Raw genomic sequence first — 18,632 nt, forward strand, 5'->3', positions numbered from 1 at the left:
TCTCATAGTTTATTTGCGTCTGGCCTTTCAGAAGCCATTTGCTCGGTTCTCTCACGAGAATCGCCAATCCCCTCCTTTTAAACCATGAAAGAATCATGAAACGAGTGCCGAATGAAAAACCCATTCGTTTAATTTCAAATTTGTTCGACTCGATTTACCAACGATGCATTATTCAACAAATCGAACCAGTTTGGGTAGTAAATTTTCACGGTATGTTAATGAGGTGCAGGTGGTGAAACGAGAGAGGCAAAAGTGGCTCTGTTGGGCATTGCACGTGGATGCACGTACATTCAACCGAGTTTTCACCGGATGCATTTTATTAAGAACTGGCCAAGCATATTAAATAAGGTTGATATTTGAAATGCTCAATCGTCGATAAACTTGGCACGATTGTTACAGGAGCTGGTCAGAGAATGAGAGTTTGGAAAATAATTTCAGAGAATTGGTGCGGAAGAAATTTCCAATCGATTTCATATTATTTAGGCAGCAGGCTTGGCCGAAAGGTTAAGTTGTCCGCTTCGTAAGCGGAAGATCATGGGTTCGATTCCCATCTGCTCCAACCTTCCATCGGATGAGGAAGTAATACATCGGTCTCGGCCTTGGTTGTTGTTAGGCCGTTAAGTCATTCCAAGAGTAAGACTCGTCTCCACGCTATAAGTACAAACAACACACCAAACCAAGCCTACTGCGGAGAAACGCTGGCGGCGGTTGGACTCGCATTTCAAAGGTCGTCAGTTCGAACCCTGGAGTGGAAGGTTCCTTGGAGTAAAAATAGTTATGAGATAACTCTCCATTCAAGCCTTTGGACTCCTAGGTTCGAGCAGAAACTAGCAAAAGATACCACAAAAGACCTGGGGGTCGTGTGGATTGTTTGATATTAAAATTTATGTATCCCCACTTCAAAATGTTCCCCCAAAATTGGGGGTCATAAAATCATAAAATCATAAAATCATAAAATCATAAAATCATAAAATCATAAAATCATAAAATCATAAAATCATAAAATCATAAAATCATAAAATCATAAAATCATAAAATCATAAAATCATAAAATCATAAAATCATAAAATCATAAAATCATAAAATCATAAAATCATAAAATCATAAAATCATAAAATCATAAAATCATAAAATCATAAAATCATAAAATCATAAAATCATAAAATCATAAAATCATAAAATCATAAAATCATAAAATCATAAAATCATAAAATCATAAAATCATAAAATCATAAAATCATAAAATCATAAAATCATAAAATCATAAAATCATAAAATCATAAAATCATAAAATCATAAAATCATAAAATCATAAAATCATAAAATCATAAAATCATAAAATCATAAAATCATAAAATCATAAAATCATAAAATCATAAAATCATAAAATCATAAAATCATAAAATCATAAAATCATAAAATCATAAAATTATAAAATCATAAAATCATAAAATTATAAAATGTGGCCAAGCGAAAACCTTGGCAAAGCATTTTGATTAAATTTAATTCCTTCATTCGCAGAGCGTAGAGCTTTTAAAATATGCGCATTTTTTACATTGAAAAGAAACATAATGTACAATGCAACTATAACCTAAATTTATTCCATCCAAACTCCACAGCTCTCGGAAGCATCACCAGACACAATTTTGCCACTATTGCCTGCATCTTGCCTGTTTTTTTTTCACATCAACTCATGAAGAGCAGAGTGTACCAATCTACAAAATTCCGAAAAAGGAAACTCATTTCCATCGGGGCCCATAAACAACCCTCTTATTCGGAAAAATTGCCCTGCCCAGTTATCTCCGACAAAATTCTTCACCCACTTACACTTGTGTGATGCAATGAAAGGGTTATTTGTTTTTTGTTTTTATGAGATTCCAGGAGTGACGGATAGAAAACTATGTTTGAAATACTTTCAGAAAGAATTAACCTTTTTGGTATGTGTTGGTTTAAATTTGTTTATTTTTAGACAATCTTCTTATCTCTCACTTAAAAACTCTTCTTACAAAGATTTTTTTTTTAAATCTCCTGTACGTTTTGAAATATTTATGTTCCTGAGTAGCCTGTTTCAATAGTTGTTTTTTTTTTCATATACATACTCAAATCTATGATTGCGGCAAAGCCATGCCATTACAAAGTGATGCCTTTGAATTGCATCTCTTATTACAAGCAATGATGAGACCATCTCACCATCCTTGCAGTCCAGCCGTGGCACGGAGGTGAAGAAGCTCTCATCCAAAGTGTTACGGTTCGAATCTAATTGTGCGCTTCAAGTTTTTTGCGTTAAATTGCACACATTTTTATTAAGTTTGAAACAGATCGACCGAGGTCACTTCGGGTGTTCTCTTCTGACATCCAATGACAGGGCCTCTTACAAATTTGTCTTGCAAAAATTTCTTCTGCATCTAGCTGAAGCCCCAACCCTTATCTATCTAAACCACCACAAAAACCAAACCAAGTTAAGCCCGTTTGATCCTCTTTTGCATGCAAAATGTCAATGCGATGCAAATTTGTGCCACTCTCCTGTACTGCTTAGTATCTGCACAGTTGCAGTCGGTTGTTGTTCTCGTCCTCAGTGCCAACCAGCTGACAGTTACAGCCCTGGAACCCGGCAGGACAATTTCGAAACAATCGTTTCATTATCTCCAGTTTAACGATACCAGCCGTGGAACGCCAGCTATAGGACTCTGTGGCCACAGTCAAACACCAATCCCCAAGGGACTCTTATTGCGTCTTGTTAAGCTTTTTCCGGAGTCGGAAAGGCGGTATTGAGACGGAAAGTTCATACAATGAAGTGACATGATGTTTATGATTTTTTTTTCAATTTTTATGGATTTTCAATTCTTCTTAATTATTATTGAAATATAATTAAATAAGTAAGCAAATGTGTAATATTTTGATTTTTTACCACATTTCAAACACTCCGTTCTCTTCCTACTAAATTTAGCTTCGCTGTCCAGCCAACTTAGATGTTGACCAGGATTTTGGGCTGGATGACTTCTGAGACTTTGGGAATATTAACACAAAAACCGACAAAACGAGAGGACAAGATACGACAGAGGGGGTATTTCGTCCAACATGGTCCCTTCAAATTGAAAAGCTGCATAGTGCTGAGCTGCAAGGGATGCGAACTGGAGAGTAGTTATCTACGCTAACTGGACGCATCCTCCTTTACCAAGCACCAGCAAGTAGGTAATGTTTAAAAGGAGTTCATAATCCGTACCCGTCGCTAGCGCTGCCGGTCGTGTTGAGGCAGATTAGATGTTGATTTTGAATGTATGGTTAACAGTTAGAGTTCCGAGAAATGTTTGGAAGTTACCAAGCATTACAAAAGATGATGTTATACGGATTCGGAGAATCTTATGAGCAACAAGCGTGACATTAAACCGAATCATGGCAGATTTTTGAAGACGTGCCAATTCTAAACCGCAAACGGCTTTGGAAATTGCTAAGATGACGATTCAGCGACAAACATTGTTTTGTTTTTTGTTTTTATGGATGAGAAAAAAAAGATAATAAGATATGACCTTCTAAACAAGTCTATAAATTAAAAGATCTGGCAACCATGCCTGAAATTCACTTCAGTTATGTTTATGTCCTCTTTCAAAGCCGAGAATGACATATCTGTATAAAAATTATGCTTGGACCTGTCAAAATTCCTAGCCTCTTGATTTTGTTGCGAGTATCTTTACTCCTCTTTTATGATTAAAATATTTTTTTTCCATTTTAAAGTCGGTAAATTTTTTGAAAACTCTAAATCAAATTAAAATTTGACATACTTGACCATTTAATTGAACGTCATAAAAAAACTCTTCTATCAGAAATTTATAATCCAACCAAGGAACAGAACCACCTACATTTCAAATGCCAATTGATAAACCCACGCACTAAATTCCGCCGTTGGGTTTTACAGTAACATCTCCGGAAAAGTGAGGTGATCCATTTATCAAATCCTGACTTCCTGTGGAGTGGGCCCACACCAATGCCTTCCGGTTGGATAAGCTTGCGTGCAACTATCTAACGCGGGGCGTTCCATGCAATCCACAGGAAGCCGGAAGTCCCGGTATGGAGTTCAACCCCGTGGGGTTGATTTTCGGAAATGTGTCGATTGTTTAGCATGTTTAGATTATGGTATGGTAGGAAATTGTGAGTCTTTTTGTGACTTTTTGTTCAAATTCAAAACACAGAAACATATTTTGTACGATAAGCCTGATCGTGGTTTGATTCAACAAAGATTTGATTGTCTACAATCGACAACATTTTGCTTTGAATCAAACCTTGTTTTTTTTCGAAAACATTTGTAATTATGAATAATTTGTGCTAAAGTTAAGCATAGATTCAACAAAAAATAATTTATTATTTCAACAAAATTTTATTATTTTTGTGTCTGACGATACTGCTCACTCATAAGTAATTCATCTGAATCGCGCGTGAATACGTAGTTCATTCCTTGTCACGATTTGCTGGTCTATATTATCTGGTGCTGCGGGGATCTTCAATTGATTAAATATGTTGGAAAATGTGATCAAAACATATAACGTTGTGTTTTGTTGTATCACAATCCCCAACTCTACCACTAAAACGGACAGTTCGCAGCTTTATGCTTTACGATGACTCTTTTTCCAAATCCGCGCCAAAAGATGAAAATTTAATTAAACTGATTTTACGTGGGGATGCAACGCACACAAACACACACTCGTGTTCTCGCGAAAACGTGCCTATTTTGCTACACAATACAAATACTAATGCAGCCTACCTTTATAGTCAATTGTGCCGCGGAACGATAACAAAACTGAAAGACTCTTATAATGGCGTGATAAAACCCAGTGGCGGAGCATTCATTTTGGTTTAAAAGATAAACAAAAGCAGCAACATTATTTTTTCTGTTTTTTGCAATTTCATTGTGAAGCTACTAAGTTTTCCTTCTATTCTCCGAATGACAAAACGGACTACTTTTCATCGCAAAGATTCGAAACTTCTGAAAAATAGTTTTCAGCATCAAGATGAGTACTGATAAATTCAACTTTTCAGCACTTGTATCGAAAAGTAATATCTTGCGATACAGTTTCTTGACACATTTCATGACGGCAAACAACATTCAAGCGGTGATACAAATAATATCACAAAAAAATCAATCTTGATGTTTTCAGCGCTTGTTATGTTTATCAAACTAGGCAAACACCATACTGAAAAAACCTTATTTTTGCAACTTGGGGTGTTGGACAAAATGATAGAGTAGGCCATTCTCCGCCAACTCACAAGAAATCGGAAAAAGAATTCTGGTCACAAATCCAAGCTCAATTTTTTGATATTTCGTGACGGAGGGGTGGTACGACCCCTTTCATATTTGAACATTCGAAAAAGACGTGTTTTCAATAATTTATGTATTTTTCATCGTGAAAATACAAAAATTCAAAAACTTTCTTGTTTTTCGTTACACCACTGTAAAAAATGGGAAACGTCATTTATGGGAAATTGAATGTACTTTTCGAATCTACAATAAATAACCAAGAAGGGTGATTTTCTTATGTAGAACAAAAAATTTCATTTTAAAATTTCCAGTTTTTTTTAACTTTGCAGGGTTAAATTTTAGAGTGTAATAATGTTCTACAAAGTTATAGAATAGACAATTATAAATTTTTTGATGTAAATACATAAGGGATTTGCTTGAAACCATCACGAGTTATCGTGAGTTTACGAAAAAAAAATGCAACATTTTTTCACAACGTCGTCAAGTACAAAAACAAACAATTGTGAACATTTCAAAAATCAACTTTCTAAAATTTGAATTTGATGGCACTTGGTCAAAAACTGACTCAAATATGAAAATTTGAAGGTTAAAAAACGATGCTACAATTTCTTATCACTATGTTGACTAAACCTGCTCATATTTTGGTTTCTCGTCAAGTAGTAGTAGTAGAATTCTACTTCAGTTGTATATTCCTAAAAAATGTTTTATAGTTTTACAAACTTATAATTTATTTTTTTGATGAAACTGTAAAACATGGATCCATCATGCACATATCTTGAGCGTATCGACTCCGAATTTCAGCTTTTTTGAATAGTTCACTCACGGGATATCTTGCATCCGTGAATGCACTCTTTTTAGTCGTTCTAAGTGTAAATTTTCAACTATAAAAAATCGTTCGAACTTTTTATTGTTAAAAGTAAGTCTTTCGGAGTAAAAGGTATTATTGCTAAAACGCTAACAATTTACCAATCAAATAATTGATAAATTTTCTGTCAAGTGAAATTTTTTACAATATTATATTTTTTGACAATTTCACATGTTTTACCACCCTAACATCCTAATGTTAATGATAATACTTGATTTATTTTAATCAGGCTGAAAATTTTAAATAAGGTTTAATAACGGCGCCCATGAACACCCTCTAATCAACCACTTTGAACGAAAATGGCGGAAATATTAGAATGATTTGTGGGGACCAACCATCGCGTCCAACCAGCTTTGAGCCCGGGGATTCACTCGTTGCACACGTAGTGCAAGGCTCATTTTCCACAACGTGATAACGCTGTGGTGGTGGTGAGAGTGTGAACTTGTGGGTGTGTTTGTGCGTGTCAGCTGTTTATGACCAGTTTTGAAGCGGTCCCCCGGTGGTCATTAGGGATCATACGATACGCGAAACATTCCGGTCATAGAGGGAGAGAGAGAGAGAGACAGTTATGATTATGATTATCATTATTCTGCGGAACCAAGCCGTGGCTTATGGTCAAAGTTCAATTGAAATTCTGCCCGGCATCAGAATCAATCGTTCAGCACCGCTGGAAATGTCACAGATGGGTTGCGTTCGGTTCGCTATGCTGTCACGCAACACCTTATAGGAGCTTCAAAGTGGAATTGATAATGACAGATGAATTCAGGGTATTACATAAGATCTTTAATTAAGTATTTTCAAATATGCAGCAGTCAATTTTCATGACTGGTCTCGACAAATTAGAAACAATTGTTTAAGGTTGTTGAATAATTGTATTGAGAAATATACAAAATATGATTCCCATTTAAACGATTAGCACCGCTTTAACGGAGAAAAAACGGTTCCCAAAATCGTGAACAAATGTTCATGGAATTCGGAATCACAAATAAAATTTTCAAATTTCATGGTACGTGGTGGTTCCGAAATTTATGAACGATTGTTCACGATTTTAGCAACTGATTTTTCTCCGAGTACTAAGTTTTTTTTTAATGATTCTCATAAAACAATTTCAATGAATGTCATCAAAATTGTGTATAATTTGCATATGTCAACAAAATATCATCATCATTAAAAATTTCTGAGTAGGCAGTGTTCATCATGTGAAAGGTTATTTATTAAATTCAGAAATTTTGGCAAAGGTCACTTTTTATTTTACGAAATTGGACATATCTCGGCTTATTTTGAACCAAAATTGATGCTTTTTCTAGGGAAATTGTTCTGGAAACTGTTCCCTACAATTTGATTGATTCGAAAATGTTTCAAATGTCATGGTGTTATATGGCAGAGGATTTAAAAAATAATTTTGGGAACTACACATTTGAATCCAGCCAATCTGTTGCTGTATTTTAATGAAAAGATTTTTATTCGGTCCCATTAGAAGCGGCCGTGGCTGTGGTCCCACACCCAAAGGAAATATATAGCTCAAAAACTGCAACAGTGGATTTGCTACAGAAAATGTTACATTTTATAACAGTTTTTGCAGCAAGCTCATAGCTCAATTTTGCCCGCGTGTAAACATGTCAGCGATCTGCAGTTCTCACCAACACATATAATGCTGGCGCGTCCCCGAGCTACACTCCAGAGAGAACAATATGTTCGCGCTCTGTCCCTCTCAATTCATCAAAGCGTCCATGGCGCGGTGGTAGCGTGTCGAATCAGTTACCTAGAAGTTGATGGTTCAATCCTCGTTCTGTTAAGATTTTTTTTCTGCAATACAATCAATCAGCCGTCGGTAATGTTGATAATTGTCGGTAACGGGCAAAAATGTCCTACCCCCACCCAAAACTGGGCAGCAACGTTCGAGAGAACAATGGACTCGAGTCGAGAGAATAGTGGCTTCATTCACGGACACAGAGAACACATCTTGAGATGGGCGAAAGAATTATTCTCTCGAGGTTCATTTGCAAAAAAAGTTCATTCGGCAAACAAAAAACCAAAAGTGTCGACTACGAGAATCGAACCAGAGACCTTTGACAGACTAACCCAATGACTTAACTGCCTCGGCCACAACAGATTGGTGACTAAAGAGTGGTCAGATGTCGATGTATGACACTTGTTGGAGATTTATTGTTTCAATTAACGAATGAACACATTTGTTATGATGGTGTGAGTTGGTAGCATTATTCTTTCGATTTTGGCACTGAGCTCTCAATAAATTTTGAGAGAACGATTCTCACGACTCTGAATTTTGGGTGCCTATATCGCAAAAAATGCATGAGGACAGATTTCATGCAGATTCTGATATACTTTCATGCCGCCATGTATCACAATCATGCCACCGCCGGTTGGGTGCATCCAGAGAGAAGGGAAATGAGAGGGTACACTGGCAATTTATTTTTGACCCCGTAACGTGGTACACGCGGTACACGTCTCAGCAGTCTAGAAAAAAATCAGGGTGCTTAATTTTCGTTCAGTGGCGAGTTGAGGCGTTACGCTTTTAACTGACGTTTCTCGCTGTCATTTTTTCTTTTTTTTTTCAAAAAAATACAAATGTCAAAACATTCAATTCGATAGCAGCAGCGTGTGTGGGTTAAATTGTTGCAACAATCTCTGTCGCCGGCGTAGTCCACTTGCTTGGAGATTGGGCGCGTCCTATACGGACTGGCACGCATGTCCGATCACGGTCAGATGCTTTCCAGCTGGGATGGCGGGAACGATTTAGTTCGTGCTTTACCGAAGCAGCCTTACGGACACGATGCTATGCTGCTGCTGTTTATCAGCGGAGGGACGCCGACGCAGACTTAGGTAAAACGCCTTCGTTAGCTGTCCGTATTTGAATTGATATGGAATTGATATCATTCGATACAACTTCCGAATCGTTTACATTTCTGTCATCTTTCCCCAAAAGCAATTGCGCAAATTGCTTACAACATTTGCCGAACAAATAGTGCTAGGCAAGTGCTAGGAGGCCAAGGGGTCGTGCATAAACCACGTGGCTTTTTTTTGGAGAATTTTTGACCCCCCCCCTCCCCCCTCATGGTTTTTCGTGGTTTCACGCCAACCCCCCCCCCCCCTATATGGCCACGTGGCTTTTTCCTCCCAGGTGAAAAATCTTTAAAAAAAAAGACAAAATAAGTATAGATGTCAAAAATGTTTATCCACAAATGATGTACCGTCAGTGGTGGTGACTTTTGGTCAAAAAACGATATTACTGTTGTTATTTTAACACAATAAAAACATTTCAAATTATATCGAAATAAATAATGTTGGGGAATGCTCCTGAATTTACCAACATTTTCCCAGAATATGGCTAGTATAATCACACCGTTCATAAATGCCAATCGTTTTAAAATTAACTCAAACTCACCCTTTAGAGGGGGTGACATTGGGTCAAATAGAAAACATTTTAATTTGTGTAGGTGCTGTAACACCATTAAAACCAATTTAATAATATATAAAAAAAAAACAGAAATTCACTTAAAAGTGTGAAAAAAGTATGATATCACAAAGTTTAAGGTACCGTCAGTGGGGGTGACATTGGGTCTGGGGGGAGATTGGGTCAAAGTGATTATTTACGAATTTTACTATTTCTCAGGTTATTCTCAATGAAACTGAATTCTGTTAAAGGGGTTGTGTAGGGGACATCTTAAAAAGACTTCGCTGAAAAACTCTCGTTCCTAGAACAAATCCTGTTATTTTGGCAGATGTCTAAAGTTGGGGTACGTTTTTGGCCAAAAATGACCTCTCGAAAAATCATTTTTCTAATATTTTTGTTAGAATTGCTCGAAAACTACCCAAATGTTTGAAAATCTCCACTTCAAACATTGTAGCGTGTCAATACGATTCCCTCGAACAAGAAACGCTGTTGGATGACTTGTTTTTACCATATCTTTGAATTTCAGCATCATTTTAGTTTCATTTGACCCAATGTCACCCCCTCTAAGGGGTGAGATTGGGTCAATTTTCAAACTATTGGCATTGAAGGCAGTGTTCATCAAAATCCACCATATTTTGGGAAAATGTTAGTAAACTATCTAAGAACAAATGTACGTTGAAAGATTTTCGATGTTAATTAAATTGTTTTTGTTATTATGAAATTTCGAGAGGTGTTTCGTTTTTTGACCCATAGTCACCCCCACTGACGGTAAATAATAACAGTATAACAATTCATTGGAATGGTACAAATAGTAAAAAATACTCTCAACAAAACAAGCAACTTAGTAAAACATATGTATTCAAAATAATGGAATTGCAGTGCAATTAATTGCATCCAGAATAAATATGCTTTAAGAATTAAAGCTATTTTGATATATAAACAGCATTCATGATTTAATTTAAATGCGCTTTTAAATATTTTCTTAAAATCGAAATTTATTAAATAGAAAAGTTTTGTTTCAGGAAGAAAATATTTTTTATTTTAAGGAAAATATCTAGTTATGAAAGCTCCTAGTTAATATTTATTTAATTCCAAACATTCATAAAAATCCAAACTAAAGCAACTTTTCTTATTAATTAAGCATGATTGATTCCAATGATTCAGTGTGTCCAAAAAAGTCGAGCTGTTTAATTTTTTTCTCCATACAAGAATCAGAGACAGGGACAAACATTCAATATTACGACCTTTTGAAATGTTAGTCTTAATTTTTTTTTGTTGAAAATATTGATTTCGAAAAGATCGGAAAATTTCACGAAAGTTTTATTTATAAACATTGAAAATCGCACCATTAGTTGCTGAGATATCGACATAAGCAAATTATGGGTTGTTTGGGTAGTAAACATCCATTTTTCTGTTTTAAAATCTTTGCATGGCAATATCTCAGCAACAAAGCAACAAAAAAATTTCTCAGCATTTCAAAAAAAAAAAAAATTTTCAAAGTTGGGCAAACATGGGCACTTATTTTTTTAAATTAATAACTGCAACTATTTTTAAAAAAAAGTTACCTAAAAATAGCTATAACTTGAAAACGGTGCACTTTATGAAAATTTCACTAATGTACTTTTAGATTGCAAATTCGATTTTACACCAAATCGACCAAAAATTTCTTCAAAAGATACAGATTTTTTAATTTTCATTGCTGCCAAATTTGTATGGAAAACTATATGGACAAACTAATGATGCAAAATGGCTTGGGCACCAAAAAAGGTTTCAGACGGATTAAAAAAATCAAAAATTAAAATTTAAGAATAAAGACCGATTTTGTATAGAATTGCTCGAAAATCAATTTCGTGTCTTTGGAAAAGTTGTAGACAACGCGCTAAAAATCATTATTTTAGTCATGGACATCCAATTTGTTTAAGTCTTACTCTTACTTTAAATTGATTTTGCTATCGACTACGTGTTTTGAAAAAAATTAAAAAAAGATTGAGCTAAAATTTGGAATTTATTTTACATTTTTTTCAGTTGTTTAAATAGGCAATTATCTATGATTTAAGATTTTTGATCCAACTTTTGGTTGCTGAGATAGTGAGATATTACCTCAAAATAAATACAAAAAAAAATTGAATAAGTTAATTTTTCAATCTTTTAAATATCTTTGAAATTATTAACACTGGGACGCCCAACGCATGTCCAATATACACGGATGCCAAATGTCCCGGTTGGTTGAGTTATGCCCGAGAACCAGCGAGTTGAAAATACCGTTCCATCTTTTTTAAGGAGTTTTATTTATGTTGATTTTTAACGGCATTGTATTGAAATTTGTTTCACAAATTGATATCGGCATTTAAAAATTAAGTGAATCTTTAAAACTTAAATTATTTTAATGTGTCTATATATTTGAGTGGTTTTATCTTAAATATGAAGTTGAGGGTATAGTATATTTTCTCAGCTTAAAGAAAAACTAATATTTTCAGGAAAGGGCACCTTTGGCCCCTATTTTTTTATTCTTTTAAATAATTGAGAACAAAAACAATGTTTGCTTGAAGCTCGTTTTTTTTCTCTAAAAATCTAAAATGTTTGCCCATGTTTCTCTTTGGCTCAAGAAATGAAAAACTAAAAAAAAATACCTACAACTTTAACAATGGATAGTAAACGTGTATTTTATGAATTGTTATGTAATATAACAATCCGAATGGTGTAACCCATAAAATAAGGAATATATTTTAGACCAAAATATTCATCAAATTTTTTGGTGAATCTTAAAGTATGTATCGTTAGACGTTTCACTTGCAAATGAGGTAGTGAAACTGAAATTTTGCGCGATGATCCTGAAATTGGGGTTTTTAGTTTCTTTGAACTTAAAAAAATATTGCATGAGAGAGAAGATACAAGATATCTTGAGTTTGTTTTAAGTGTCAAAAGGAAATCTTTCGATTCAGATTCTTCGATCACTTATAGGACCAGCTACAGTAATTAGCTAAGATCTGAGATTTTGAAAATAATTTTTTTCTTCGCAGAGAATCATTTTTAGATACTTCATTTATAATACATATTTAGTTTTTTGCCTTGTTACGAAAATCTTATAAAATTGTCAGCAATATTTATTTTTTAAGTTGTTCCAAAATAGAACTATCGAAGACTACATCTACTTTCAATGCAAATTTGCAAGCACATTTTTAACTACTTGATACCATCAACAAAAAAAAAGAAATTGTGTTTGCATTTTGGTACGCATTTTTTAGGGTATATTAACTTTGGATACTGTCACTTTATTTTTTAACAGCTTTTAAACTTTTGCAAGACGTAGTTACATGAGTATTAAATAGTGTACATTCAATAACAGGCTCAAAGTATTGATATGAATCTGCCGAAATATATAATTCAATATTGAATTGGAAAATATTATGACATTGAAATATAAGTAATAATTTTAAACACAATAATTGTATGGTTTTGAAGTGTAACAAAAAATGTATGCATATAAGTAAATTCAAAGCGCGTATTTTTTTGTTTTTTTTTTAAGAAAAGATTTTTTTTTAAAGGCCACGTGGTCAACCGTCGACCCCCCCCCCCTCCCCCCCATGGCTTTTCATGGTTTTTTTCGGTCGGATTTCGGACCCCCTCCCCCCCCCTAAGTAGACCACGTGGTTTATGCACGACCCCCAATGGAAAACTTGGCATTTCGGTAACTCCGTATCGTAATTTCTGTGCTGCATCAAATCAAAACTCAACTGATTTATTTTTCTTTTTATTGCCATTTTATTTTATTAAGAGTATTACAATGAACATAAAATCAAAAAAATCTTCAATTAAATCACGGTGCAGCTTTTGGTATTGTTCTGGAGAAGTCGCCGCACGATTACGCGCACCTTGTCTTTGCGTTCGAGCTCGCGCAGCACTATGATGTGGGTGGGCGTTACGAGCAAAGTGGCCACTTGAAGGAACGAATAGGCCGGTCCTTTAAGGTAGCCTGGACCGAGACGCGGTCGTCGAAATTTTCCATTTTGGAAGTGGGCTGCTGGGCTGCGGGTTGTTGAGGCGCATCAGAGCTGGCCAAGGGAAGATACTCGTAATCTGGTCTTTGCCGGTGCTGAAGACCAGCGTGACGTTTTGGTAGCGTTTGTCGTGCGGGAGACGTGCTTCTCCGGGACGGTGCGGCCGTCTCATTTGGATTTAGGATGTCGCACTGTCCAATGCGTAAGTCAAGAGCGCCCGGGTTTCCTCCATGGATTCGTGAATCTCACATATTATTCTGCGAAAATAAATGTTTAATTATACCTAATTTATTTTGAAAATTCAAAAATTTGCTTACCAGAATTTGTCCCGGGTCTGAGAGTGGGTTTGTTTATTTTCAACTGTCACTGGGAAAATTTTGGAGATTACTGTGATTAAAAAAATCGGCACCTTCAATTTTCATAACGCCTGAAAAAAGTAACGCCTTATCAAAGGCGTTACGGTTGTACCAGAGAGAAGGGAATACTCTTTGGTTGTACCTTTGGCTGGTACCATGAATTTGGTAGAAATTTGTTCCGAGTCCGCGCTCTATTTTGAATACTCTTTGGTGCATCCCAGAGGGTCCCGGAGTACCAAACTTTCTTAGCATGTTGCTCCCAACGAATAAACCAAAATCTCGGAACGTATGGTGGTGTGTCACCACGCTTCTTCCTCCCCTGTCGATTCAGAATTGTGTTGTTGTTCAAACACTCAGTGCTCAAACTCAACCCACTTCAAACGAATCATGTCTCTGCGATACGACTTTACGCAGTAGGCCTGGCCGCTTTATCGCTTGTAATGTTTAAATGCATTCCGATGCAATGGCGCACAACAAATGTTAAGAAATGACAAGAAGAGTGCTAAGCGTAATCTAACCTAAGGCACTCTCCAGGATCCCTTCGAAAGATTGGCTGCACTAGGGTTTGATTAGATTAGATTAGATGAGAAATGATTTTTATTCGGTCGCATTGGGATTTCCAGCTTGGAATTTGGGGTTATTTCATTGAATGCAAGAAATCAAGTAAATTTGGTGCGGAAACTTTCAGTTTCAGGCAAATAAATAAATGCAAAAAAAAGAAAAATGACTTTCAATGAAATAAGAAGTGCAATCAACAGCAACGCAATTAAAAAACTACAAACAACTTTAACTGTGTACTAATTGAAATTTAAATTTATTATGAAGTGAGAATTTAGAAAAATTCACATATGTTCGGAATTCAGTCAGTCCAATTTGCCGTTTTGAACATTTGATGAAAAAATCATGTTCACTAGGGTGACAAGATTTTTTTTTCTTTAGGTAAAAATGAGTAACTGTGCAAATTTTGAGCCAAATCGGTTACTTTTTTAATCGTTGAAGTTTGTATGGGAAAACCACAAAAAATTATGGGGAAAAGCATAAATTTCAAAAATTACATCAAACGGTGGCATAAATGTATCGGATCATTGTCAAGTGTGAGATTCCTATGTAAAATTTTATGACAAACAACTTTGTCGGAGACGGTAAAACGATCCTAGTTAACCCTGAAGAGTTATTAGCACATTAAAGAAGACGGTTTTGTATAAAGAGGTTTTTTTTGTTTCCAACTTTAATGATAGAAAGCAACCCTCAAACCTTAACCAATTTCGCTCAAAATTTTCACAGCTACTTATTTCTGCCTATTGTTCACTTCCTATTCCTACTAAGCTATTTATTTCAGTATAAATCGCTTATCAGGAGTTGTAGTTGAACTGCATTGTGCTGATATGCCAACATTAGGTGCTCGACGAAATTACATGCTGTTCTCCTAGATAAACAGCTCAGTACAACTTTAAATGATTTACGGTATTGGCTGAGTTGATCCAAATTGAAAGTTATTAGAATTTTTTAAAGTCACGCTGATTAATTTCAAGATGGTTTACTTTGAAATCAAGCTTGCTTTTCTTTGCAGGATACGCTCATCAACCGTGAAGTTACTTCCTCCGGATATCAAATCCTCTTAACTTTGAATCGCACGATGATAGGCTTTGCGCTAAAAAGAGATGAAAAAACGCTCATCACTCATGCGTCGAAAATTCCAATCCCGTAATTGTACTCGAAGCATACCCTCCCCTCAAAATAACCCCCCATCCAGCAGGTAAGCAGAAAGTCGTACCTTCTGAGAAGCTTCACTTATCAATCAATATCTTCTATATATATTTTATTTTTCCTGCCGTACATAAAACCAGATGGCCCTGGCTTATCATCATCGATCAATTTCCGTGGATGGCTCTCGGGCTTGATTGGTTTCTATAGAACAGGAAATGCTGATCAATGCTTTCCATTCTTCGGCTTTGTGTTTACAGATGTGTGTAAAATATTTAATTGAAAAATACAAATTCACTTCAACATTTGTCATTTAACTAAATCTTCTGATATGTTACCAGAGGTGATCCAACTTTATGAAAGGTATTCGAAACCATTTTTTAGCTTCAAAAATAATCAAGTTTCCAGTTGAGGTGGAGCCTCAGAGTGGAGCTACCTTTACGAGCCAATAAGCTCAAAATATAGATCATTATCCTGAAATCTTGGAAAAAACGTGAACAATCTCTCAAAATAGGTTCATCCTGTATTATCAATTTACTCGTATTAGGGGGTAAGCGATTGTCCACGCTCCATACAAAAAAGATTTGTTTGGTACGGAAATTGTTCACGAGGGGTGGGGGGGGGGTCTATCTGAGATTTCAAAAAAGTGTCCACGTGGTTTATGGATGATACCATAGTTTAAGTAATTTTAATAGTATATCACCGATTTCACGTCACTAAAAATTATGAAATGGATTTCGAGGAGAATAGTATATCGGGTTATGATGCTACACAAGGGTGCCCAGAATATGGGACTTTTTTTGAAAACATCGCTCCACAAGCTGAATATGGTTCCTTGACCTATTTTAGGACTCTGGACCAAATATGAGCAAAATCGGTCAACATTTACCCGTTGATACTCGGAGGTGAAGTTTGTATGTGAAAAATCGAAAAAATGTATGAAAAACCCAATTTTCTTACGGTATGGTTTGCACGGCTTGCTACTTCCATCCAAATATTCCCAAAAGTGAGATTCTTATTGTAAATTTAATAATCTACAACTTTGTACAACATACCAAAGCTGTAAAACTCGATCCTGAAAAGTTATTAGCGAGTTAAAAATGTCATTTTTGTATGAAAAACATTTTTTTCACCAACTTCAGGCTCGGGTATCAATGGGTTAATCTCAACAAATTTTGCTCAAAATTGGCACAGATACCTAAAATAACTCAAAAAACCGTTTTTCGCTTGTGGAGCAAGGGGTCATTTTTTCTGGGCACCCTATGCTACACCAATCAACAAAAATGTAAAATGCTTCTCCATTAAAAAAATGTTTTGGGAACTATGGTTTTAAGAAGAAGCATAATACTTGAAAATCGATTGATCTGATATGAATTTTGATTATACCCTTGGACTTTTACGTCTTTCATTGATCGGTGGTCTAAAAATTTAAAATTTGCTAGAATATCAGAAAGTATTTCTTTTTTTGAAAAGCGAAACGTTATACGTTCTATTATAAATATTCTACAAGTTTTAAAAATAAAATTTGCAATGGCCTAAAGTCAACATATTTCGAACTTGAACTTCTTAACAGAAAGGATTAGTTGCATCAACCTCAATCAATTTTTTAAGATGAAAAACAACGAAAATTAGGCAAAATTTGAACTGTACACAGCAAAAAATCCGATGGTAAAATCGCATGCAGAAGCATGCACATCACCTTCGTGAGAAAAAGCATGTAATATTGCATGAAAGAACGTGTACACAAAAAGCATGTTCGCAAGAAAAAATAAAGATTTTGCACACTCAATGCTTTTGCATGCGATTTTACACAGATTTTTTTTTACTGAGTTTTAATAAACAATACAGTAGAGGGTTAAAATATTTTAAACTTGGCGCATGCCAGGAACTAAAATTAAAGACGAAACTTAAGTAAACGTATACAATTATGGAAATTAAAACTCGATTTCTTTAATTTTATGATGATAAAGCTCCACCTAGTTTCCACCTTTCGAGTTAAACTTTGCAAACGTTTCCCTGCAATACACTGAAATAAAAAAATAGTACCTAATTCCTAAATTCTAGGAATTGTGCCACCTTTTCTTATTTAGTAACTGGGTTTTTAGATTACTTAATAAGAAAAGGAGGCAAAATTCCTAGAATTTAGGAACTAGGTACTTTTTTTTATTTCAGTGTACATTAAATCCCTTTAAAGAAAATGATTCAACCATTCATCAGTCACTCTAATCTAATTGCTATCAATTACACAATTTTCCTATCAGTCTCACTCAGCGAAGCTTAACTTCCAAGCTCATTCCACCCCGCTCCTAGTCCGCACCACCCAGCGACCATTCATTTGCCAGGTTGACATAATTTCACACACCGTTGGTCACCAAAGCAGATTAAAGCCAAACAACACCCAGCGAGACGACCTGGCCCAAGCACAAACAGCCAGCCGGCGATTTCTCGTGCTTTTCGTTTTGACTTTTCCCAGCGGCAAGAGAAGGCTGATGTTCCACGTGTTTCCATAATTTCCCTCAATTTTCCTTTCCATTCTCAATCGCATGAGGAAGAGAGTAGCGCTTTCTCTGAGCGATGACAGGGCTAGAGAGAGAGAGAGAGAGTTAAAAACGAAATAAAAATGAATGCAGGTGAATGAATTTTCCCGACGGAGAGCAAACGAGAGAGTTTTTCCCCCGAACATTACGCTCCCTGCAGGACTCGCCCAAGTAACGTGTGCGCGGTCTTGAACTTGAATTGAAATGAACATTTCAGCCCAGTCGTGTTTTTGTGGATGAACTCCGTTGCGTGAAAAGGTGTGTTGCATTGGTCGGGCACGGTGATCCTTGGGAGAAATTTAAATGAATTATTCATTCTTGGCTTTTGATGAACGTTGTGCTGCATCAGCTGATGCTCTGTTGAAAATCGATGAGAAAAAAAGTCAAATATATAGATTATGAACGTATTCGAAAAAAAGCTTTTAAAAGTCAAATCAAATTATTCGCTCTACAGCATTGCCTTGGCGTTCTCGATTGCGAGATTCCTACTCGAAACTAGGTGTTCG

The 18,632-nt window shown here is 35.6% G+C and overlaps 2 long non-coding RNA genes across 2 annotated transcripts; one reads left to right on the top strand and one right to left on the bottom strand.

Annotated features, from left to right (window-relative positions):
• Positions 1-8,673: 8,673 nt before the first annotated feature.
• On the top strand, positions 8,674-15,885 carry LOC120421201 (uncharacterized). The gene is made up of 3 exons (XR_005605952.2): positions 8,674-8,960; positions 15,456-15,641; positions 15,733-15,885. It is a non-coding gene; the product is annotated as an uncharacterized LOC120421201 (long non-coding RNA).
• On the bottom strand, positions 13,292-14,032 carry LOC120421200 (uncharacterized). Its single transcript, XR_005605951.2, has 2 exons — positions 13,847-14,032; positions 13,292-13,786 (listed from the first exon to the last, which is right to left on the bottom strand). It is a non-coding gene; the product is annotated as an uncharacterized LOC120421200 (long non-coding RNA).
• Positions 15,886-18,632: the final 2,747 nt, after the last annotated feature.

This window comes from Culex pipiens, chromosome 1, assembly GCF_016801865.2.
Source record: "Culex pipiens pallens isolate TS chromosome 1, TS_CPP_V2, whole genome shotgun sequence".
In the NCBI taxonomy this organism is placed as follows: Eukaryota; Metazoa; Arthropoda; class Insecta; order Diptera; family Culicidae; genus Culex; species Culex pipiens.